Source organism: Syngnathus scovelli, chromosome 20 (assembly GCF_024217435.2).
Source record: "Syngnathus scovelli strain Florida chromosome 20, RoL_Ssco_1.2, whole genome shotgun sequence".
NCBI classification, from domain to species: domain Eukaryota; kingdom Metazoa; phylum Chordata; class Actinopteri; order Syngnathiformes; family Syngnathidae; genus Syngnathus; species Syngnathus scovelli.
Window position 1 is genome coordinate 7,711,087 of NC_090866.1, and position 26,511 is coordinate 7,737,597.

Below are 26,511 nucleotides of genomic sequence, written 5' to 3' on the forward strand. Positions count from 1 at the left end.
TTTTGGTGAACACACGCACATGCACACGCGTGTGTATTCCCCATGGGCCATTTGTTATTTGAACAGCATGTACACATCAAATCCTACCTTCCCTCCTACTAGCAGCTTTCCTGCAAGCATATATCACAGGGTTGACTGACAAAGCAGGGGGACGGGTTGCTCCCTCAACTGTGGAGGTCTGGTCTGATGACTAATGTGCCTTAACTTACACAGCGCCTTGGCGCATCTGTTTGCTGAGAAAATAAAAGATGAACAGCACAAATATCGGACGGAAAATCAAGTCAGGTATATCAAGTGGGTCAAGTAGATAAATATTATAATACTTGTATTAAGTGGCGATTTGCCATTTCACCACTGTCGGGATTTACTTCCATTCTTTTCTGTCATCTGAACACCTGATGCCTGTATGCATTACAAGAGATGCTTTTTAACCCTTCACGGCAACACAATAAATTGTCACGTCAAACATCCCTAGGTAAAAAATATAATAGATAGACAGATAGACAGATAGATAGAGAGACAGATAGTTAGATAGAGAGACAGATAGATAGAGATAGATAGATAGATAGATAGATAGATAGATAGATAGATAGATAGATAGATAGATAGATAGATAGATAGATAGATAGATAGATAGATAGATAGATAGATAGATAGATAGATATTTTTCCCTTGGTGGGGGCTAAGAATATCTCAACAGGTCCATAGCCCCCAAAAAAGAATAAGAAAAACACTCAGAAAATTCCCCAAAATGCTGACAAAGATTTATTATGTGTTCCTATGGTGGACGGCTGGAAATGGAAAAATAAAAATCAGGACAAATGAGAAAAAAGTCAATTATCTAGCCTAGCATCGAGGATTTTCAAGCATATATCAGGGGATGGGGGTGTATATATATATATATATATATATATATATATATATATATATATATATATATATGGAAAAAAAATATTTTTACTAGATAAGAGAAGGTGTTATCTATGTTTCCTTTTGATATCTGACAGTCCCAGATGGATCTGTTTTGCTATTCATAGATTTGAGCCTACTTGCCCCAGTGCCCCATAGGGGTGTGATTTACATGCACAAACCACGGCCTCGCTCAGATCTAGTTAATGTGCCTGCGTGTGTGTGCATGCCAATGCTCCCTGTAGTTGACCCTGTAGTTAAGTGTGCAAATAGTGTAGTATTTTTTTCCGCACAAATCCTGAGCTCTGCTGACCTGCACCTCAAGCTCAACTGTAGTCAATATAAAAAACATATTCAACATGAAGATAAAACGTCTGAGCTAACTATTATCTATCATGCACATCACATCACACTGAGGGACTGGGAATAAAAATATACTTATGCTTTCTAACCTGTCTTGAATTTCCTAACAGTCCAGAGGGATTTTTTTGTATCAAATTTGAGCACATTCAGCCAGGAGTATTGTTCCTCCTAGCATGATGTAATATTTGCGCATTATACTTGGAAATTTTTTCCCACTGGTGCATGATGGAAGATGTCATTAGAAAGTTTCCAAGAAGTCTTGCGTGGAGGGCTCATGGGACCCCCGACTGCTTAATGACATCACATGTATGCCACACAAGCTTTGATTTGTGACCATCTCTATTCATTAGTTCAATTGTTTTAATTAAGGCATTCATTGCTGTTGGGTGTTCCAATCACGTCCCTGTGTGGAATTTGCATATTCTCCCTGTGCTTGCGTGGGTTCTTCACTTTCCTCCCACATTGCAAAACCATTTACACAGTACAGTACAGTTGAATGTAGCACAATCCCAAAAATTGTAAAGTCTTTATAAATTCTTAGTTGCTATGATCCCCATTGAGTCAGCATTCGTTTAATTTGCTGCAAAACTCACCATTCAAGTCAGGGAAAGACCAAGTAATGAAAAGCTGACTGCGATGGTACACTGGTGAATACACTCACAGTCAATTCAATCTAATGACTAACAAGAATCGAGTTCAATTAACTAAATATTGCATTCCTTTCATCACTAATGGGAGAAAAAAAACAAGCTCATGCTCCCATTAAGCCTACTGAGTCATCTCTTGAAATTACAACATATGCATCTATTTGGTAGTTCTTCAGATCTCCAGTCACTGAATATGGAGTACTTCCTGTTACATTGATCGTTGACTGCCGCCATGAAAGAGTTTATTGAACGTGTCAACGCCACCTGGCCCGATGTGAGACACGATGACAGAGAAGACTGACACACCAGTCGAATTGGATCTGCCACATACCTTTCCCCAAGATTTTTCTTCAGTCAGACTTGATAAAGTGTCAGTTGCTCACTTCCTTGAAGTCCCGAGACAAAAAACAGGAAGTCATCCACTGCCAGCCAAGTAAAAATGGATCTTGGATGTCTATAGCTGTCAATGGTAGTGAAAGCGTCAAAATTAGTATGAATGTTCTACAGCTATTTTGTTAAATTGCATTCCTATTTTATTGAACTTGCATTAGAATCGTCGTTACGGTTTACCGCCAAACCTGACAACCAACTACCGTACTTTCCGGACTATAAGGCGTACCTAAAAACCTAAAATTTTCTCAAAAGCCAACAGTGCGCCTTATAGTCCGGTGTGCCTTATATCAGAATCAGAATCAGAAAACCTTTATTGTCATTCTACATAGTACAATGAAATTGGAGACCTCCATCCAGTGCATGAGGTAGATACGAGTAACATAGTCAAGTAATCGACTAATAGAAAAGTAGATGAATAATCGGAAAAGTAGATGAATAATCGGAAATATATGGGCCAACTTCCTAAATTTAAACTGGCCCGAAGCCTTGTGTCATGAAATCAATCATAAGTGGCCCGCTGAAGATTACGAATCATGAATCAAATAGACTATGGATCATTATTTTGTGATTATAAAGTAATTTGTTGTGTCTGAAGTTGAAATAAAAAAAAGATAAAATGGAGAATGATTTGATTTAGATTAAAAATCTGACATAATGCATTAATGGTGCGCCTTATAGTCCGGTGCGCCTTATATAAGGACAAAGTTTTAAAACGGGCCATTCATTGACGGTGCGCCTTATAGTCCGGTGCGCCTTATAGTCCGGAAAATACAGTAGTCCTGGAACATTTTTGACACACCAGCAATGAAAAGTCTACTTCCTATAAATTGAATTTATTAGCGTGACATATAAAACAACAACTTGGTAAATAGTTTGCCCACAAGCAAAGGATCATGTTTTCATGTTACCCGCCCCCAATGGAGTGCTGACTTATAAGTGCTCTCAATAAAAGTGCTGCTGTAAAGCCTCAAGGCAAAAAAACTGAAGGGGTAACACAAAGATTAATTTGTCCCCCAGTTGGATGGAAATATAGCCCAGCCTGAATGAAGCGCATACGGACTGGACCGCAAATCATCAAAATCCTCATTACAATTTAATTTCCATATTAGCTTTGCATAAAATATATTCACTCAGAGAGTGTGGACGGCTTTCAATTACCACCACAAAGATCTGTTTAAAATTTTCTGACAGCTTGAGGCGGACAACCTGGGATGACAAGAAACCCGCTGTCAATTTTCAAAATGCTATATAGTCCTCGGATGTAGCAGCGGTGCTTTGTGACAATGTGCAGAACCCGGACTTCATGAGTGAAAAGGCTGTTGTGCCTTCTTGTGGAGTGAGTTGTGTACTCAAAAACTGTCAGTCAGTCTTGCATTGTGACAACGCACATGACAGCCGCCTGTCGCGAAACTTTTCACGCATTCGGAGCTGTGACATTTTCTACAGCTTTAATGCGACGGGAAAATTACCATTTTCAGACGCCGGAGCAATCAGTTACTTTATCTGTGCTCATCAAACGTGACAAAAAAAATTTAAAAAATGCAGAAAATTGAAGTGACAAAATAAAGCAATGGCTGCTATTAGTTGTCTAATTCACTCAAATAATTTCTCTGAAAATCTGGAATGTCCACTAACCACTATTGTAAAAAAGGAATTACTGCATATGATAAAAAATATTATTCACATTATTTTTTTATTTTTTGTGGGGGTTCTTTAGTGCCTCTCTGATTTTATTCCTGCCATCTCTCCCTGTCCTTTCTCTATCGGAGGGTGTCAAACTCTAGCCCGTGGGCCAAAATTGTCCCGCAGTATACTTATATAAGATAAATCGTGCATTGATTTTATGTGTCAATACAAAAATTGCAAATTGTCTTCACTTTAAAAAAAAACAGAAATCTTTATTACCATTCATCTTTCAAAAACAGTTTTTGCTAGTCTCTGATTTCAAAACTATTTATAAATTTCTTGTGTAGCCTATATTTTACATAATATGAGGCATTCATACATTTATTTGGGTTGACAGTCATAATAACCCGCAACAAAAAATGAGTTTGACAGCCTTGTGTCTATTGTGTGGGAAGCAGCTAGGGAAACTGATTAGTGGATACAAATAGTGCTTTAGGGTAGATTGAATTCTGCCTAGCAACAACTAACCTGAAATAAAAATCTGAGCAATAATGTTTGCATTACTGCATTTGTTTATTTCCCCAGCAAGTGATGAGGCTGGCTGCTTGCAGTAGTATATGAGACAGTCTGGTTTACTAAAGTGCAGATTGTGAGTGTTGGTGTCGAGATGGATGGCGATGAGAGTATGGAAGGACGGCGGGAGGAGGGATGTTGTCTGTCATTTCCTTTGTAATGTGACCACAGCTAGGAGACGGAGCGGAGGGCGAGGCGAGACCAGGCGAGCACTTGTAAAGTGAAAGTGGCACACTGCTGGGCCCCTGGGGTGACCCTGTAAACACTGCTCACTCAGTGCTTTGATTACACGGGCAGAGAGTGAGGAAAAACGGGAGGAGAGGGGTAAATGAAAACAAGACAACATGGAAAGGAAAAAAGTGGAGGCTGGGGTCATTAGTACCGTATTTTCCGGACTATAAGGTGCACCTAAAAACCTCAAATGTTCTCAAAAGCCGATAGTGCGCCTTATAGTCCGGTGCGCCTTATATATGGACTAAATTCCTAAATTTAAACTGGCCCGAAGCATTGTGTCATGAAATCAATCATAAGTGGCCCGCTGAAGACTATGAATCATGAATCAAAAAGACTATGGATCATTATTTTGTGATTATAAAGTAATTTGTTGCGTCTGAAGTTGAAATAAAAAAGATAAAATGGAGAATGATTTGGATTAAAAATCTGACATGATGCATTAATGGTGCGCCTTATAGTCCGGTGCGCCTTATATAAGGACAACGTTTTAAAATGGGCCATTCATTGAAGGTGCGCCTTATAGTCCGGTGCGCCTTATAGTCCAGAAAATTCAGTAAGTAAATGTGGTGAGCGAACATAAACAGCGTGAGCACATGTTGGTTTATTATACTTTCAAAGCATGTGTGCAAATGTAAATTATATTTGACAGTAGGGAAAGCGTGGTAGCCAAACATTTAAATAGTCCTTATTCCTACTTCAAAAAGTGGCATTTGATAGTGTGCCAAGAACAGTTAGAGGTGTTCTTTGTACATTAACATTCATCAGTGTCATCATATTAACAATGGAATGAATCTCTGGAACAAACAGCAGCAATCTGAAGGCCAAACACATTCACAGCTTGTCAGAATAAAACCAGACAGTGAGATGAACTAATGAGAATCATTTTCCCCCCCCCCCTCCCTCCATCTTTGTTCTCATGGGACTCCCTTGTCTTGATAGCCACCTGCGATCATAACAGCGAGCCAGATTAGTTTAATATTTCATTACTTTGGTCTGGAGTGGCATTGTACCTGTTTTGTTTGCTAAAACACATCCCCGAGAATGTAGGGAAAAAAAACAGATTTAAAAAAAAAAAAAAAGTTTTGTCCTAATAATAATTATAATGATAATAATAAAATAATAGTAATTATTATAATGATAATACTAATTAAATAATGACAATAATAATAATAATAATAATAATAATAATATATGCAGTGTTTTGCAAAAATGTTGTGAACCACACATTTGATTTCCAAATCTAAAAGCAGCACCAAATTGAAAAATGGTTAGATGCCAAATAGAATATTTTGCATGACTGGCGGATATGCATTTACAAGAAAGTGAAAAATGTCAGTTTCATCAAGTTGTGGTTAAGCAGACACTCTGCAATCCCAATACTGTTTGTCACTTCCTGTTTGGACGTAGATAGTGGATATTTTAAATGCATCGTCGCGCTCAGTCGGTAACACTCTGCAACGTCAACCCAACACAGACACGCACACCTTTTCCCATTGCCTTACTCGACTCATACACCACGAGCTGATTCTCCTGGACTGACAGTGTGGATGATTGGTCCTGTCAGCTCGCCTTTAAGTGGGCACTGTCACGACGTAGCTGCTGCTGCTGCTGCTGCTGCCGTCCACTCTCCTCTGCAGCACTCCTACTGTCAGCACCTGCCCACTTCTATGTGCACTCTGGCTTTTTAAACTTTCCTCTCCTACTCTCTTGAACAGGCTCCGTTAGGCCATTCTGCAGACTCGCTAATAGCACTGCAGGATCTCGCTTTTCTTTTTTTTTTTTTTATAAGCGCCGGATACTAAAACAGTTGCTGTAGCCAAGAAAATCCACAAGACGAGATGCAAAGATGCTAATTGGAAACATGTCTGGAATTAAAACAGAAAAGACAGCTAGATACATAGATGCATACAGGGGGATAAAAAAATTAAAAAAAAAACACCCCACTGTGGGTACTCTCACTGGAAACGATTCAAAGTGATCGTGGTTGATCATCACTGTAGACAAATAGTCACATGCCATTTTGATCCATCCAAAATGTCTTATCTGAATCATTGATGTAATAACATCTTAAAACACACAGTGGTTCAGATTCCATCAAAGTAGTGTCGAGGGAGACCTGGAGTAAAAAAAACAACACATAAAAACAAATCCTCACTTTTTGAATTATATTACTTGCATGTATGAATCATTTATATGACTTGATGTGTTTGCGATGGAGGAGTCCTGGCGTGTTTGTTTTGCCGATCCAGTTGGTGATGCACGGCACCTTCGAATCCTTTTTCACACAACAATTGTTGACTGCATGTATTGCACAAGAGTGTTGCGTGTATTTACAGGCACTTGAAGCAGAGAATGCTCGCCATTATCAATTATTCAAAATGGGATTGTTTGCTCTGCGTGATAGACCACCTATTGCATGTTTGAAGCCGCTTCTTTGATTGTTGACGAAGGGAGAAACAATGTACTCTCAGCGTTTCAGGCGTGTTGACTTTCCTTAGAATTATCTCGTTTGGTTTGTCGACTGTCTCGGCTTCTCCGCCAGCTGTCTCCCTGTGTGGCTTCACCCACACACACAGTTTGCACTGAAGCATCACTTGTAATGCGTACTGAATATTTCCCTGAGGTTCGGAAAGGTAAGATTGAGTAAAAAAATCTGGGGTTGTACAAAAGGTATTCATATGTCTGACGGCTGCTGAAAAGTCAACTGTGATATCATTAAGTTACCACAAAGGACTTCACGGTTTGTTTATGGCATGTAGGTTCAGCTTTTTTTTTCTTGTCCTTTTTTTAATAAATCAATACTACCGTATTTCCCGCACTATAAGGCGCACCTAAAAACCTCCAATTTTCTCAAAAGCCAACAGTGCGCCTTATAATCAGGTGCACCTTATATATGGACCAATTTTGAGCCACTACAGCAGGTGTGTTCAAAGTCCGGCCCGCGGACCAAATGTATATATCTTATATATGGACAAAGTTTTAAAATGGACCATTCATTGAAGGTGCGCCTTATAATCCGGTGCGCCTTATATTTGGACAACGTTTTAAAATGGGCCATTCATTGAAGGTGCGCCTTATAATCCAGTGCGCCTTATAGTGCGGAAAATACGGTACTACGACTGTGATTTTGACACATTACTAACCAATTCAAAGTGTTGAAAATATCTTGAGAACGACTCCATTAACTCCCTGACACTTCAACTGTCTGAGAAGTGTCTGGAAAAATACAGTTTCATTGTGCTACCCAGAATAATAAAAGTGATAAAATAAAACTATATTCATCATTGTATTATTTTTTTTTTGCCATTGGAAAAGTGATTTTACTTATCATCAAGTAGTTTTCTGAAGATAAACGACTTTCACAAAATGTCTTCTACCTCTTTGTAGCTATAAAACAATTTTTGAAGCCTATTGATGTGCCTTTCGTCCATTTTCAGACTTCATTTTCAATCATGGTCTCGCTCCTATTGTATCCACAGCTGCCTTTCACTCTTTACCCTTGGCTAAGTCATAATGGATTTAATATGAACTACATCCACCTGCATAATGGGAGGAATATGGCTGCTTAATTTGTGGCTCTAATAATCATAAATGGCAATCCCCTCAGATGTATGATGTAGGTATGCGCTGTGATGTCTGAATTTAGCATATGGAGTGTGACTATCAGCACTAAACAAAGAAAGAGAAGCGGCAGCAATCCAGTGGTGACATTTAGAGGCGCCCTTTAAAGAAAGTCGATTCAACATGAAGACACAGGTCATTGTTTTTAGGACAGCTCTCATCGTCACTCTTTTGCTTTTGCGCATCTCATATCACTGTAATAAATAAATAATTTGCAGAGTATGTCAGGATACAGTCATCAGGTAATTTTAAATTTTTTATCGTAAGCCACCGCACCCAAATATAATGAAATAAAAACTGTATTAAAGTAATGAGTCACTACTTAGTGAACATAAAAATAAAAAAAACACCAAAATATTTATTTGTACGCCACTTTAACATTTAATTGAGTAATACTTTCATGTACCACTAGATGGAGCCACATGTAAGAATTGCTGCATGCTGGAGTGTGCAGGTCAACTGCCAAGTGCTAAATTTTTCCAATATAAAAAAAACCCAACACCTGTTATAAATTTTTTATGGCATAGCAAGCCACATTTAAAATGTTCATAACATATTCCGAGTTGCTCACAATGCTGACATTGTTTGCTCTTTTATGAGAAATGAACGAAGCCAGGCTGGATTTTGTGACGGACCACACAAAATGTAGCAGCCTGGCTTTTAACAGTCATTGATGGTGCTTTCAGTGCTGCAAAATCACAATGTTTAATTTAGGAATAATGTGATTAATTCTAGTTCATTTCCCTGACCACTGTTCTGTTGATGTTTTTAACATTTCCAATTTCAAACACATAACAAAAACAGAATCATGCTTCCAAGAGATCCTTTCAAAGAAACTCGATGATGACACATGAAGTACTTTTGCAATGAAACCAATAAAAAACAAATTTTCCATCATCCCTCATCATTTTGAAAAATTGCTCAGTATTTTTCAACGAAAAAAGGACAAAAAAATAAGTAAAAAAATAAATAAAAATAAAATTCAGAAAGTAATGGACCACTTAACAGGAAATATGACAAAAATAAAATCCAAAAGTAATGAAACACTTAACATATCAAAAAACACACAGGATAGCAGCAACATGGACAAGACCCTAACAGACTGAACAAAACCAGGAACTGAATACAAACAAGTTGACCAGACAAGAAATTCCTGGACAAGACAGGTGGCTGGAAACAAGGAACAAGTGGAGACAAAAACCAAAGGGGCAGACAAAACATGAACATGCAACACTGTAGAATCTAAGTCCAGTTCATCTATCATCAGTGAGAGAAATAAAAATTGCTGATAGTTTACAATGTGGTCTTCTGAATGCTTTATTGGTTATTTTAATGCCACTTTCAACTACTGTAATTTTCGGACTATAAGCCGCACCGGACTATAAGCCGCACCAGCTAAAACTCGTGATTCCGGGTTCAAATACGTGATAAAAGTTGTGGCTTATAGTCCAAGATTTACGGTAAAATCCACCATATCTCTCCACACATTCTGCTTGAGGCTTCGTGACAATCTATCTTTCTAAGTAAATGTAAGAAAAGCTTGAACATAATGAGAATTCCGTGTACCTAAATGAGACACGGATATGAGTGATGGAGAATTACAATGATAATCTTTGTCGTTCTTGGCAATGTGGAGTTGAACGCTCTATATTACTCATCCTTGGGGATCAGTCCCATTTATGTATGCAAGTCCGGTACGAACGTATGTGCAAAAAGAGATAAAAAAAAATGATTGTCTTCAGTGGCTCAGAACTTTTTTTTATTGAGTCAGGTTATACTGCAAAAGATCTCATCACCGCTTTGGTGATTGATATTCTCATTATTTCTTTTACCTGTTATAGTGTATTCTTAGATACGGGAGGGCGGGGGGGGGGGTTCAGGATTAAAATTGTAACATCATTGATGACGTTATTAAAAACCTTTGTTGATTTCAGAAAGTATGTCGTTTGCCTTTACTTTCAGGATGTCCTATACATTTGTAGAAGCCTTCTCGAGTACGAGTAACAAAAAAATAAAATGAAAAAAATACATTATTGTGTATTGTCAGTGAACTACCATTCATTAAAACCTTGGGGGGGGGGGGGAATCTATATACATATATCTATACCTATATATCTATATCTATCTCTATAGCTCTATCGCTATATCGATATCTATATATCAAAAACAAGTTGACATAAGCAATAAATAAACAACCATCCAAAAAAATGGCATCAAGCAGGAAGTGGACAGAGAATGGAAACGTATTGGTTCAGTCAAAGACCGCCGAATAACATCAACTGTTTTACATTTAGAGAGAACTCCAAGTCCCATTTCACATTCATGGATGCGGATCCTTTTGCAGGGGAGTGAAAATTGTAAAAAAAAAAATGAAAGCATTCAGCATACTGATATAGTCAATGCGATGGATTTGAATTTGCAACTAGCTCTTGTAGATTGTATATTGTCCTTGCTTTATTTAAAAAAAAAAAAAGAAGAAACAAAGTTTGCCAAATTGGCAATCTAGGCAATTGTATTACTTTATGTGATATTGTTATTTATCAGAATTTTACACTGTGTTTTCAAAATGTATGTTTATTTTTAAGAAACACGCAAAATCCTCGCTAAATGGATCATTTGTTTTACAGCAGAACACAACCACTGACTATATTCCCATCTGGCAATACAAAAAAAATCATTTTCAGCCACACAAATTTAGCAAAAAAATACAATTATCAAACTAATATCACAGATGTTGCAAGGAATAATTGAACCAAAGGCAATGACGTCAAGCCTCTTACTAAAATAAAAATGGGTGGCTGACTACCCTGTGATCATTTTTCCCTGTCTAATAACCGGCGACAATTTGTTCCCTTTAACATCGAGGTGGCAAACATCTGCTTGAAAGCTAAATTGTCACCATGAGCAATGAAGAAGGGCCGTGACACTTTTTTTTTCTCCCCTTCAGTTTCATTTTGCGACATCTGTGCCTTTGCTGTGTCTCTCAATGGGTTTCGTTTGTGCCTTTCCAGGTGATGAGAGAATATGAATGCAAAAAAAAAAAAAAAAGAGCCTGAAGAGTGTTCGAATAAGAGAAGCAGATGAAGAGGAGAAATCAGAGGGGTGTAACGTCTTATTTAAACTGTAGTAAAATCTTTCAGCCTCACTAGTTGGCGGTGACGGGCGAGCTCCCCCACAGAGAACGGAAGCATCACTGCCGAGATCAAATGGCTCCTTCCTAACCTCCCGATCACATTACTGCTAATTACTTCCCATCATGTACAATCAAATAAAGAAAAAAAAAATCAGCCAGCATTTTTATCCAACCGTGACGCTCTCTGCTTGCCTTACACAATCTGTACCATACAAATGAGATCCTGCAAATTATACTGGAAAAAAAGAAACATGTATGAGTCACTTATTAAACGGTCTTGACATTTTTTTTTCCCCGCCGTATTGAAATTCACTTGATGTATTTATTAGGCGTTATCCATACCGCTAATTAACTTTCCCCGTGTGAGACTTGAGTGTTAAATTGCCCAGATGTTCGCGACATGCTTTTTCGAAACAAGTTGTCAGCAAGTCTCTTTTAAAACCATTCCTGCCTCTGGGAGCCTTTTCAACATCATGTGCAAAAAAAAAAAAAAAGATGAAAGCAATCATGAGCTTGAGTTTAAAGTGGAAATTATGCATATGTTGGTGCGGACGTAAGTGGAAATTCGGGAGGCCTAAATTGGAGTAGGCAAATGCACGTACTTATTCTCGGAAAACCTCGCTCTTATTTTACCATTTGCAGCTGCTGCGAAGGCTTTTATCCGATACGGGAGAGCGTAAATGCAGAGTTGAGTACTATTGGAAAGCATCTTCAGCGAAAAAAAATAAAATAATGAGTATGTGCCAGCTCGTCTATTCAAGGACTTAAAATAATTTCAAGCAGTCGGCATTGTTTTATTATTTTTTTAATTTCCTTTGAGGTGTCGGTATGGTTTAGCGAAGCATGAGATTGTACTTCGTCAAAGCGCGCTGCTTTACGTTGTCTGACTGCACGTACAAGCCGGCGCGCTTTGTTTTCAATACTTGACAAGCAGTAGCTGCCAAGCCAAGGTTGGATGTGAATGTATCATGATAGCTTGAGGGAAGGAAGCAAAAGGAAAGAAAAAAAAAAAAAGAGGTGAAGCATCACAAGTGATTGATCTGCTGATGTTTGCTTAGCATGGCTGCTGCAGGGACTTGAAGTAGCACAGGAACACAAAAACAGTTAGGACCCACAACCTCAGACTCTTACTCGGAGGCCCTCGGCGTGACCCGGGTCAGGCCCGACTTCCCCGACATGATCCATCACCAGAACATCCCGCTTGTGGGTTCCCACTGGCTCTATTATTATTGGCTTTATGACCTCAGTCAGACTGCAAGGGCAAAGACATTTCTAAAATTCATTTGTTAGAAAGATTTATTTTCAACTGGGTAGACATTTAAGTTAGCCTAAAGGAGGACATATTTTCATAGCACTCACTTTCTGTTGTGTCGATTTATGAAAGCTCTTGACTCTTGAACCAGTTTACGCATTCAAAAGTTGATGGCCAATACGCCGCTTAGTATTGCAAAACTATGCTGGGCAATTGTCGGACTCGACGTGAAAATCAGAATTTGGTGGACTCGGATAAAAGGAGTTCAGCTACTATCTCGAGCCGAAACGATGATCTCATCTTCTCATGATTGCGTAAATGGCAGCAGAAAAGGTCGGAACAACCTGTTACAGGTGTTCTGATCTGACAAAAATGATCTGAGTGTAAGAGAATTGGGAAGGAGCGTGCAGATGGAGAAAGTGTCAAAAAGCTGATATGGAGGGTAATCATTAAAATTATATTTGCTCGGAATTAATTAGTGGGAGGTTGTAACTGTTTCTCTTGGCTGTGTTTCGACCGAAATGCTATAAGTGTAAATCTTTTTTTTTTTTTTAATCTCCCTCTTCAAAAAAAAATCTCTGACTTCCTTCAAAAAAAAACCTTTCAATTTAAATAAAGAATAATTGGGTGCACTTTGTGGCTACATAACAAAATTTGCTGCAGTGAGTTCCACAGGAGTTCAAGAACTCAATGTTCTACTTGAGTGAGGACAATCACACACTAAATCCGGCACCATGCAAATAAGTCCAAATAGCTGCAGTAACTCGGCGAATGGTCGGCCAAGCAATCAAGTAAGCGGAGTGTTTAATGGATTTGCCGGGTATGGAAATGCGTTGCGTGCTAGCGTGAACGAGGACGTCCAGCGATAGCCGTTTAGAAATACCGTATTTCCTGCACTATAAGGCGCATCTAAAAACCTCAAATTTTCTCAAAAGCCGACAGTGTGCCTTATAATCCGGTACGCCTTATATATGGACCAATATTGAGTCACTACAGCAGGCGTATCCAAATATATGAACTCATATATGGACAAAGTTTTAAAATGTGCCATTCATTGAAGATGCGCCTTATAATCCAGTGCGCCTTATATATGGACAAAGTTTTAAAATGGGCCATTCATTGAAGGTGTGCTTTATAATCCGGTGCACCTTATAGTGCGGAATATACGGTACTTGAGCAGTAGCATACATGCTTCTTGAGGGTTCCAATAGCATCCAACTCCTTTGAAAAAGTATTAAATATAAAACACAAGACCGCCTTTCATTTAATATCACGAAGACCCTGAGGAGATTGCAATTCCCAAGTATGAATTCTAACAACATGAACATGCAATTAAACATGTACGGTACATGAATTATACATAGTACAAGCTATAGAAATAGATCTGGTTTGTCCTCATGCTCAGCTGGTGTTATTATTGTATGCAACGTTTTGTTGGACCTATCAGCGCAACATCTTCACGCTATCTATCACCATGGCAACGGAGCTAAATTCTAACCTGCCCTAACCATGTTGCCGCAGCCTCCCCTGTCTGCTCGGTACACGTTCACTACCTCTCTCACCCACTAAAAGACCTAAATTATCTTTGACCTTCAGCATTTAAAAAAAAAAGAGAGCACAGTGCGTTATGGTAGCGAGGGCGGGTAAAATGGCATGCCGTCACTCACAGGCCGGGAGGGCTTGCCAGTATTTGTGTGGCGAGCAGGTGGCCCTTTTGAGATACAACAGACACAAGTGACAATGAAGTTAACAGTTTCCTTTCAGATGCTTTTGTGTGGATGCTAATTGAATAGAAAGAGTGTTGTGTGATATATAGGGAGGTGATAAGATTAAATGTGCCCTTTGTTGTCAATTTTTTTTTTTGACACAGGAAACGTTCATTGGAAATTATTTTCAATTACCGTATTTTCCGGACTATAAGGCGCACCGGACTATAGGGCGCACCTTCAATGAATGGCTCATTTTAAAACTTTGTCCTTATATAAGGCGCATCATTAATGCATCATGTCAGATTTTTAATCAAAATCAAATCATTCTCCATTTTATCTGTTTTTATTTCAACTTCAGACGCAACAAATGACTTTAAAATCACAAAATAATGATCCATAGTCTTTTTGATTCATGATTCATAGTCTTCAGCGGGCCAATTATGATTGATTTCATGACATAATGCTTCAGGTCAGTTTGAATTTAAGAATTTGGTCCATATATAAGGCGCACCGGACTATAAGGCGCACTGTCGGCTTTTGAGAAAATTTTATGTTTTTAGGTGAGCCTTATAGTCCGGAAAATACGGTATATGAATCTTGGAGCAATCTGTAAATTATTAATGTCTTATTATTTGTTTTTTTTTGGGCCACGAAGCATCTTAAAAAAGCTGGCTAGATATACATGACAGGTTAAGATTTGAAATTAACATACAACCATACTTGGTTGGAGTGACTCATCATTAATGCCACATCTGATGAATGACTTCAGTTCACTTAAAACGGTTTCATGATTGACTCAAGTGAACTATGATGAATGTGCATTCTTTGTGGGAAGACGGTGTTCAGTATGATCGGCTTTTATAAAATGCCTTCCCGAACCTCTGCCAGCCCACTATGTTCAGTTTGTATGCATTATCTAGTATTTCAAAAAAGTCGACTTGGGTGGTGAAATAGGCGGGGGATATTGATTACCACAACCTATTGCAGAGGGCAAAATAAATAAATAAATAAATAAATAAATAAATAAATAAGAGTGTATTATGTTTTCATCTCGTTTTGATTGTGTGATTATTTTCTATGTCCTGTAATTGTTATTGTTCTCACTGATTGTTTTGTGTCATTCTTTTGTCTTGTGCCTCAATCTTGGTGAAATCGGTCATTAAAAATTCTGTTTTTGAGTAATTATGCTGATAGGAGAGTAAAGACCTTCGCCAACACAAATTTATTGCAGCGCATGCTGCTTTGCTGTGGTTTAATACTATTTTTGTTTTGTTTTATTAATACACATTAAAAAAGAAAAACAGAATTATCAACACACTAACAGATGGCACATATCACTTTGTCCTTAATTAGTTTTCAAATGATAAAGAAATCAAATTAGCCAAAATGTTGATATCATAAGAGAGCAACAAAAATGCTGCTATTATTTTAAGAAGTAGTAAGGGGAAAACACTTTTTATACCTCTACACGTAATCTAAATTTACATTTAAATTGAGACAACTGAACTTTTTCTTTTCTGACAAGTTTCTAACTTTAATCCAAGTGGCTTCTTTAGTTATTAATTGGTATGCAAGACAGTCATGGCACACACTTAATCACATGCATACATTAAACAGGAGCTCATTATAACCATTTGTGTCTTACTAAACCCCCCGTCTCTCTTAAAACAAATGGTTACCTTGACTCAATCATTTTAATATTCATTTTCTACTCACGGGAAATGAAATGGCTGTTCTGGCTGTTCTGGTAGCCTAACAGCACACAGAGAATCACAAATGAGACTTGGAGTGGAAAACAAACAATATTGACTTTTAATGTCATATTTACCGTAATTTCTGGACTATAAGGCGCACCGGAATATAAACCGTACCAGCTAAAATTCGTGGAAAATCCAGATTTGTTCACATATAAATAAAAAAAAATAAGAGAATATGCACAAATTGTACAATATCGTCAAAATCAGTAAAACTACATAAGTCTCATTGGACTTTATTCAAACCTTGTGCAAAAAGTAGCGACTTGTAGTCCAGAAAATAAGATAATAAGCTTTGTTGTGTCGGAACATGCGATGTAAATTAAAGCCGTGAGTCAATTTAGCTTGACTGAATTGTTCCAGGTACTTGTTCAGTCTTGTTGTCTTAGGGGACACACAGAGGCCAATTATTAAGGTTTCACACATGCTTGTGATTTTATAGTTTGAAGAGAAAAGCAGTGATGCGCCAGTAATAGCAAGGAAGAATGAGCTACTAAAAATTGATGCAAATAATGCATTATTTAAAGTGATTTAAAAATCTGCCTTGCAAATATTTTATGATCAAGCAAATGCACTCAGCGGTTTTTTTTTTTTGTTAGTTAGACCTCAAGGACACACTCAATATATTTGGGGCTAAACAAAACACTTGATTGTTTGCTCCACAGGGCAGTTTTAACATAGACAGAATTATTTAACACTCGAAATGAAACAATCATGTCTTAAGGCGACAAGTCTTTTTCAAGTTTCAAAGCGCTTCAATCACAACATGTACTACTTTCTCCATTTAGGCAATTGGGATACTGGCAACAGAATTAAGGGCACAATCTAATGATTTATAAAATGTATAAATGCTTAAAAAAAAAAAAAAGCCTGTCCATATTTGCCAGTATTTTCAATACACATTGGCAGGTCTCCACTAAACTTGAAATTTCTTTCTTTCTTTCGTTCGTTCGTTCGTTCATAGTGTAGTTCTGTTGCCATTTTGAATGAATTATTTTGTTTGAATAATTCCAACTTTCATGTGATCATACTTTTGGTATAAAATCATTTTTCAAAGTTTACTTCTGCTTTCCATGAATATTTTTGCCTTTTTTATTTTTATTTTAAATGAACGTATAAATTGAAATGAATTCATGTGTTTTGGATCAACAGAACAACAATAAGAGTGAATAAACAAAAAAAAAATGCTGCAACTGAAAATGTACTTTATCCCTTGGTGCATAATGAGCGCCCAGTAATTTATCAAGCAGGTCTACTTACTGGAAGGCTGGCAGTGACATCCATCTGCCTGTCTGCATCTTTTAATGTGTTCAGGCATTGAGCGACAGGCATGGAATGTGACAGCTCTCACAGCATGCTGCTTCAGCCTCATGCAACAGGAGAGCTTAGCAGACCACTGATTCAGCTGTTGTGACATTAACATCGCGTCTTTCAAACTTGCAGCATGCAAGAAAAAAAAAATCAAAATGGATTGACAGACCAAGGGTGTAGCCATCACAGTACAATTTTTTTTTTCATCACATTTAATTGTTCTACATCACAGGTGTCAAACTCAAGGCCCAGGGGCCAGATCCGGCCCGCAACATCATTTTATGTGGCCCACAAAGACAAATTGTGCATCAAATTTGTGTGTCAGTACTAGAATTGCAAATTGTCTTCACTTTTAATATCTTTATTTTTTTATATTTGACTAGTTTTTACTCATCTGATTTGAAAACGAGTTATTTGTCACTTTGTTTTGTAGCTTTGACTGTATATAATATCAGATGCTCATGCATTTATTCGGGTTGACGGTCATAATGGCCCTCCGAAAAAAGCTATGACGACAATGCGGCCCGCGGAAAAAATGAGTTTGACACCCCTGTTCTACATCATCGTGGTAGTCTCTCGACTCGTGTTCTTTATCACAACAAGTTTCTTTGGGCTGTTTACATCTGTTGATTTTGGCTAGTGTAAACTATGAGTGCTTTCCAAGTATGCGCCCCTCGGGTCCAATTTACACCTGAAAAGCTGTTTTGTATTCCCACACCTATGTGTTCAAAATTGTGACTGCCGATTTCATTAAGTGCCAGAAAAAGACGTATTGCAGGCTGAGGAAATAGTCGGGAAAAAAAAAGGGACTAAAAGTAACAACACCATATTAATATTTCAAATTCCTATTTACTCCCCAATGGGTGGTATACAGTACTCGGTTTGCATAATTCAAATGAAGCAAAGCGCAGTTAACCTAACTTGACAACATCTTTTGCATGTGTGCTCCTGCATATATGTGCATGTGTGTGATTTGGCACACATAAAAAGGCTCTAAATCCACCCAAAATACATAATTCATACAATCAAGTTATTTTGCCTTTTATGATGCAACTGGCAGAGTTTTTATTTGAAAAGGAAGAAGAAAGCAGCTGCCCATGCATCAGTATTTTTGTTATGTAATTCTACGTGTGGTCTAATTGAATTTGACGTGTGTTGCAGTGTGGTCGTCTCCCTGAAAAAACAAATACTCGGGTGCTGGAGCTTGGTGTTTTTAAAGTGAGATGTAAATATCAAACGTCTCCATTTTTTTTTTAAATTTAATAATTATTTGTTTGAGAAATTTATTTATATGTTTATGGTACTGTTTCAATATTCTTTCTCTACCCTATAAATAAAAATATCTCTTCACAACATTCTTCCATGAATTGGGAGCAGTTGATTAACTACTAGACTACTAATTAAAAACAAATTATGTGCTTCCTTTTTCTTTTCATTTTAATGGACTTCATTATTTTATTAGATTGTTTTAGCTGTTCAACACAAGAACACTAATGGTACTTATCTTTTGTCATTTTCCATGAACCAGAAAGTAGCCTGCTGACTAAAAAACAAAAATCTAAGACGTAAATATCAGAAGCCACAATAAATAAATTAATTAATACTTTTAATGCAGTATTTTTGAAAATTTAATGGGTATTTATTTATTTATTCTTTATTTTTTACCATCACTCATTATCAATGAATTTGTTTATCTATTGTAACTTTGGCTTACAGTTCTTGCCAAAAGTTTGTGTTCTACTCGGTGCCATTCAAGTTTGCTATGATTTAAAAAAAAAAAAAAAAGAAAAAAAAAGGCACATTACACACCCACATACACACACCCACCCTATTCCTGTAAATGCACAAAACCCGAGTAAGTTAACGGTAATTGACATGACCGGAAACAACGAGAATTAGCACGGGCGCCATGTTTTTGTTCATCATCCAAGACAGTGGCCAGAGGGAGTCCACTGAGAAAATATTAAAATGTGCCTCAGCCGCAAAGTGCTCTTGGAGTAATTAAGTTGACAGCAGTTTGGCTCCATCAGCTCCACGATGAGTGTGTAATGTATTTCAATAATGACAGTGCACGGTGGTAAATTGGCTTGTCATCGCACACACTCTCTCGGTCTCGCTCCCTCAGCTAATCGTTTTACTGCTGACCATTCAAATGGGGCAAAGGTCCAGAGCTACTGCTACTTTTCTCCGGAAGGAACGGGGAGTGTAGTGTGTAATATTCCCATCTAAATATCCCTCCATGTGCTCTCCTTGTTGACATGACTGTAAGCTAAATATTGATTCAGTCTGCAGTGAGTCTCACTCCAGCTCCTCCTCGTAGCTTTCAGACTTTATTTTTCCGGCGTCAACTTGGCCCTTTTCCAGTCACAATGGCTGATCTTGACACGAGCGGAAGCACTACACTCGTAATCAGCACGCACAGTGCAGAAATGAATAAAAACTTGCCTTGCCTGCTTATGATGAGTAGCCAGCTGCTCATCTGGATTCCAGCCTCCTTTTTTTAGCCTCAGTGTTTGTTTTGATGGCTTAGTGAACAATGTTTGGCCACTGGTTGTATAAAGTCCATAAATTGAGTCCATAAAGTCGTGGAAAAGATACTAAAACTGTTGATACTGACCCTACATATTAGTAATAAAGATAGGAAACGCCAGCCTGTTTGTTTTTAATATGAAAAACAATAGAAATGGAATCAACAATGTATTGTAAAGTAACACAGTAAAAAATATTATACTTCAGGGCTTCTAGTACAAAATATGTCAGCCCGAGCAGGCTATTGTGTTTGAACTGCCATAAATAGCAACCACGTATACAAAGTATGATCTAAATAGAATTGCATTGGATGAAAAAAAATAACCCGGATAATTTTTTACGTGTCAAAAGAGGACATAAATTAGTCAACTCCATAATAGTCGAGTATATAAATGTCAGTAAGCCCCCTTTGAAAATAACGCTCACCCTGTAAGTGTCTGATGTGTTCACAGTCTAAAACAACTGGAAAAATACAATTTACAGGAAAGCTGAGTGACATTCCAGAACGTTTTTTTTTTTTTTCCAGCAGCACCTTTCAAACACTGAAACACAGCAAATAGTCTTTAATGGGAGGAAATAGACTTTTCTCTGGGGCTTCTAGCCTCTCGCTCTTATTTGACTTCCTCTTGTCTCTATTATGGTGCTTACACTTAGCTAGTGAGCATTGACCACTTTAGATGTGCTAGTTTTCAGGGGTGGGGTCTGCTCGATGGCGTGATATCAGAGGGGACTTGTTTATTGCATCACCATTAAAAACATGTTGATGGTTGTCTAAATTTAGATGTGAAAAAATACTATAATTAATAATAATTTATGATAAATAATAATAATTCATAATAATAATGATAATAATTTATTTACCGTATTTTCCGCACTATAAGGCGCGTCGGATTATAAGGCGCACCTTCAACGAATGGCCCATTTTAAAACTTTGTCCATATATAAGATATATACATTTAGCCCGCGGGCCTGCTGTAGTGGCTCAATATTGGTCCATATATAAGGCGCACCTGATTATAAGGCGCACTGTCGGCTTTTGAGAAAATTGGAGGTTTTTAGGTGCGCCTTATAGTGCGGAAAATACGGTAATTTACCTCAGCACATCTCTACGCCTGCCATTTTTTTTGCCCAGAGAACTATGAAAAGCTATTTAGCATAATCCAGTCATATTTTAATGCAGTAGTGAGCTGTAAGGAGATGAATCAGGAGCTTGTTGTGTGTTACCTCAGGCTGTTGCTTTCACCTGCTGGAGCTGCGTCGCTACCATCAAAACCGAGAGGACATCTTCTGAAGGAAGAACCTTCACTGTGAAATAAATATGAATTAATGAGTCTCATATTGAATTGGACATGATAAAGACCATACATCCTACTATCCTTTTGCGGGAGTATTTAAAACATTAGGTATGAGAGACCAAAAAATAATTATAATTAAGAGACCACATGGGGAAAATCATAATAATGATAAACATACTTCTATGTTTTTAAGATAGTGACTCAACTCTTGAAGCCACAAAGTGATAGTAATGATCCCTTTTTAATTCCACCTTATTAGTGTGCTGTTGAAATAATAATGTCGAGAGGTCAGAAGCATTGATTTCACCGGTCAACTGATTCGGTTTTATTTAATTATATTTATTCATTCTCATTATTCATACCTTGAGGAGATGACCTTCCTCTGTAATGTCATCAATAGTTATTGTGAATATCGCTTCTGTCAATCACACTTGCCCTAAAATATTTTTCAAACACTACGAGTGGGAGCTGGATCGGTGCCAGTGAGAAAAACCTCCATGATGGAAATTTGAACCTGCAAACAGGCAATCACACAAATCCACTTTCAGAAGAAGCTTAGAAGAAGCCAGGGTCTATTTATGGTCCCCTTGCTTGATTGGTGATTAATTATAATTGTTGAAGAGGACATTTCAAGTATTTCTATGCATCGAGAGCCTTCAATGAATACTTTTTCAGTGCTTGATTGGGAATCATTACTAAAGTGACTCACCGGGCCCCCCAAAAATTTGGAGCACTAGCATGGCATGCATTTACTGTGCGAGATGATGCAGGGTGACATCTTCCCTCCATCCACTCCACCATCATCCATCAGAGAAGCAGGATAAGCACTGCATGGGACATTAGGTCCATTAGCTAATCATTACCAGCTTAACCACAAATTCAATTTATACTGGTGGTCTTATCGTGCTAGACAAGTAGTGTGGATTTTAAAAGTATGCAACAGCCATTTTTATTAAAGCCTGTTGCTTATCTTATATAGGACTGTAAAGCTTTTAAGACTCAGTTACACGTAGCTTGTATTTAACTTTGTCACTACAACACGATGTAACGAATAGCTCTTGGAAATGTAAAGAAGGCTACCGTATTTTCCAGACTATAAGGCGCACCTAAAAACCTAAAAGCGCCTTATAGTCCGGTGCGCTTTATAGTCCGGAAAATACGGTCTTTATCAGAAAACAAATTGTTTTTTGTTGTTCTTGTCTGAGATGTCAAATTTCGGTCCTGGTAGTAAAATTTAACGGGCAGATAAATGTGCTATTGAGAGACAGTCACAGAAAAGGCATAGAACTGGATGTCCTTGGAAATTAATTTCTAGATTATTGAATCAAACAGCTTTTCATTTCTTTCTTAGAGAACAACAACTGGACATGAAGAGAAAATCAAATGATGGTCAAAGCTAAATTGAACGTTGCAATAAAATATATGCGCGTTTTTAAAGACAGATGTTCCGTGTGTCAGGTCGACAGTGTAATTTGGATGTGGTGAGGATTATGTGGTTGTGATCAACTCAACTGTGCGAATACACGCACAGACAGGACAGAGGGTGTCACTACTACCAACCCCCCTCTGTAATCTACTCATGCCAAAGAAGCTTACAGTCATTGTATACCCCAGGGGGTACCCCAGATGCACACCAAGACTTAACAGTAGACACCTCAAAACAGAATTGTGAATAAAGATTTTTTTTTTAAATGCATGAAAATGCAACTCGACTCTTCCCCATGGAGTTTTACACCTTGGAGTTTCATCGAGTGGGCCGTGATGTTTCTCTAGCTAACATATGATAGCATGGAGTGAGAAGAACACGTGGGTGGGTTGTTCACGGATGAGATTTGGCTCTTTTGCTGAGTCTTCACACTCAAATGCAGAAAGAGAGCAAAGCGTGCACGGGATGACTCTTACATAACGTGCGTCGCTACTGCCGCATGTCACGTCCAGTCACGCTTCCAGTCACCACTCGAGCACCTCTCAATGTGGAAGACAGAGTGCAAAATGGAGGGTGGTCTGCACTTCTGCCTGTGGCTCACTGCGGGGATTGTTATTGATTGCTTTGCTGCCGCTTTTAATTATGTCTCCATCTAATCAATGCAAAAGGCAGCGGGATCTAAAGTGACATTTCTCCACTTGGATTACTCATGTCTACTTTGTGGCTCCACTGTCCTTTTCTTTGACTTGGCGCCACACTATCTATCTGCAGTCATTTGCACTTGGACCTTTGCCAATTGTATTCATGAGATGTGCCACGGCGCAAATTAAAGGGACACTATGTTTACATAGACGCATTTATTCCGGTTAAAATCCTGATGGGAATAAAAAAGCTTCATGTACACGTCCAATTTGAAATATTCCCATCGGATCAAGCCCGTTCAAGATTTTATTCCCATGGGTGGTTGAGGTCGATTGATAATCCAATGACAATGATTATTGTGACTTCTACTATGTTGAAAGTCGGCAGGATTTAATTAGATCAACATGATGCTTCAAGTCAATGCATCACATGGTTACCGCAGCAGGCCTTTGAAAAACATTGAATAGCTTTAATTCCCATCGCAGCAGCTGACATCAAGAGCAGATTCATTATAACGAACGGCAAGTTCAATTTAGAAAAGAATATTTGCAATTAGCAGAGTCACGTCTGTGTGAACATGGCATTGAAGATTTCCGCTACAAACAAACTTGCTCTATTGTATCACTCATATGCAGTTGGAAGTTCCCCGGGGATAATTGTTATTCAGCCTCTTCCATTTTGTTTCCTGGGAGCCCACCCAGACAACCACGGCTCACTGACCCCCGTCTGTTTACATGGGAACCGTAAAGCAATTTGCGTTGTTAACGAGATTAGAATCTTACCTGGTTATGGTCGACTTTACAATAGCTCATTCAAATCGCTCTACAGACGTGACTCTAATAACTAGTCAAAGTCAAACAGAAAGTGCTGCTCTTATAAATTATATAAAAAAATAATTAAAATAAATCTGAAAGTTGCTTATGTTGTACTTCACAGCCCACATTGGCTCTCCTCCATTTTGTGACTCTGGGAAGTTGATCAGCCTTAATGACTTTACTGTATTTTGCCCGCTTTGGATTTAAAAACACTAATCCTTCAATTCCCCCCCTGCCTCTAAATAAATACAAACACCCAACATCCTGTGATCATTTGAATGATTGAGAATACCAGGGGACTTCAAGTTTGGTCCTCTGGGTCCGGTTACCTGGACCACTGCCGAATGACAAAAAAAAAAAAAACGAATTGGCAAAATTTACCGACGCAGCACTGCACCGCCCAATCATCCAAGCGTGTGCAGTTTGCTTGAGACGAATAGCATCACAGCATTTCCTACTTTTCCCTCCACTGACTCCACTGCAAAGTTTCTCATTAAAAACATTCCCAGACGAGCTGTGTTAGTGTAGAGAAAATACATTAAGAGAGTTAATGTGATTTTGGTTGAGCAGATTAGAAATGTCTTTCATGGTCACAGTCCAATATTAGTCTACAGCTAAGCCTCAATATGCGTTTCTTTTGCATTTAACCTCATAATGTCAAGAGAGTCATGGATTCACTCCTGGCATGGATATTCTGGTTATTTTGTTTGTGCAGAGTGGCTCTGAGAAGAGAAGATGATGCGGAAATGGTCATTTGATGGACCACTAACATCACCAAGCTTACAATCACAAACCTGTAGACCAGGTGTTTCAAACATTTTTTTTTTCATAGTTTCCTTCTGAAAGAAGCCATGACTACAATGCGGCCCGCGAAAAAAATGAGTTCGACCCGGCTGCTGTAGACAGAAGTCAATAACCTCAATGATGGTCTGTCCGAGTAGACTGAATTATGGTTGTCAGCGAGAAGAAAATCCTCAAAGTAAACATAAGCAGTGACTTATCCACATTCATTTAAATGACCTCTATGGTGCCGCAGTGTTGCGCCAAAGGAATTTAAATGCCCCAATCACACAGCATTCTCTCGGTCTCTATCTGAGGGGGTATTAAGCAACCAAATCAATTAGAAGCTGGAGCTAAGAAGGAGAAGTATCCTGCTAACTTGTCCTCCCTCTCACTCTGTCTTCTCAGAAAAAAAAGTGGGTTGCGCGTATAATAGCTATCACAAAATTAGTGAGCGTTTCAAACTGTGCAATGTTTTCAAATTACAAAAAAAAAATCATGCATTACTGAAATTAATTACATTTTTTTTATTTATGTCCTGTATTTCACTTTTGCCCCGATGTTCTCCCCCTTTCCAACTTTGAGTCCTCTTTTATTCCCTTCCAAATCTCATCGTGGAGACCTTCACCCTAACACCTTTGTACGCCGAAGCTTTCCAAACAAAGGAAGGATATTGAAGTTCAAACAGAGACATCATCTCGTAAACCCACCTCTCTCCCTGAGGACCAAAAGACTCACACATCACAACCCTTGCAGCTTTAGTGTTTGACTTAACTATATCTAAAGTGGGGCGGGGGTGGGGGGGCTGATTTACGGACAACCAAGGTTACTCCGACAACGAAAAATGAACATATTCGACTCTCTCAAACGGAATCAACACGATACGGGACGTTCAAAGCCCATAATAGTTCCAATTGGAATGTAATTTCTGGCTCTTGACGGTGACATCATGGGAAGTCTGAATGTTAATCGTGCACAGCTCACTAAATATAGTGTTGTTATGGACATGGGAATGAGGAGGTTGGTATCCATTAGATACAATAAAAATGGTCGTAATGAATTACACATGGATTCTTTTTTTCCTCATGAGTCCTTCGTGCATGAGTGGGTGATTTTAATCCACAACAAACATCTGGCAGAAAGACAATGAGCGTCACTCCATTCTTACTCACATTATCACTGCTTCTTTTCTCGGATGGTTGCTTACCTGTTTGCGTGAGTAATCAATGGTCCAGCCATTAGATAAATGGAAGAGAGGGAAAGTGGGTGGGCGTGGTAGTTCAGTTGCAAATCTACTGTTGTGAATCACAAAGATGATTCATAGGTCAAAGCTTGGTTTAGGGCTCGATTGGTGTGATTCAACAAATTAGCTTGGCTAAATTTGACTTTATACTGCTTGGGCTTTTGACATTTTCCTCATTTTGCTAAGGCTTTTATTTTCAGCTCATTTTGCACATGTGAAATCAAATGTTTGGCCACGCCCATTAGGGGTGAAGCTC

General features: G+C 38.3%; 1 long non-coding RNA gene across 1 annotated transcript; it reads right to left on the reverse strand.

Annotated features, from left to right (window-relative positions):
• Positions 1–1,828: 1,828 nt before the first annotated feature.
• LOC125990252 (uncharacterized) lies at positions 1,829–26,511 on the reverse strand. Its single transcript, XR_007488857.1, has 3 exons — positions 26,220–26,511; positions 21,279–21,359; positions 1,829–2,379 (listed from the first exon to the last, which is right to left on the reverse strand). It is a non-coding gene; the product is annotated as an uncharacterized lncRNA (long non-coding RNA).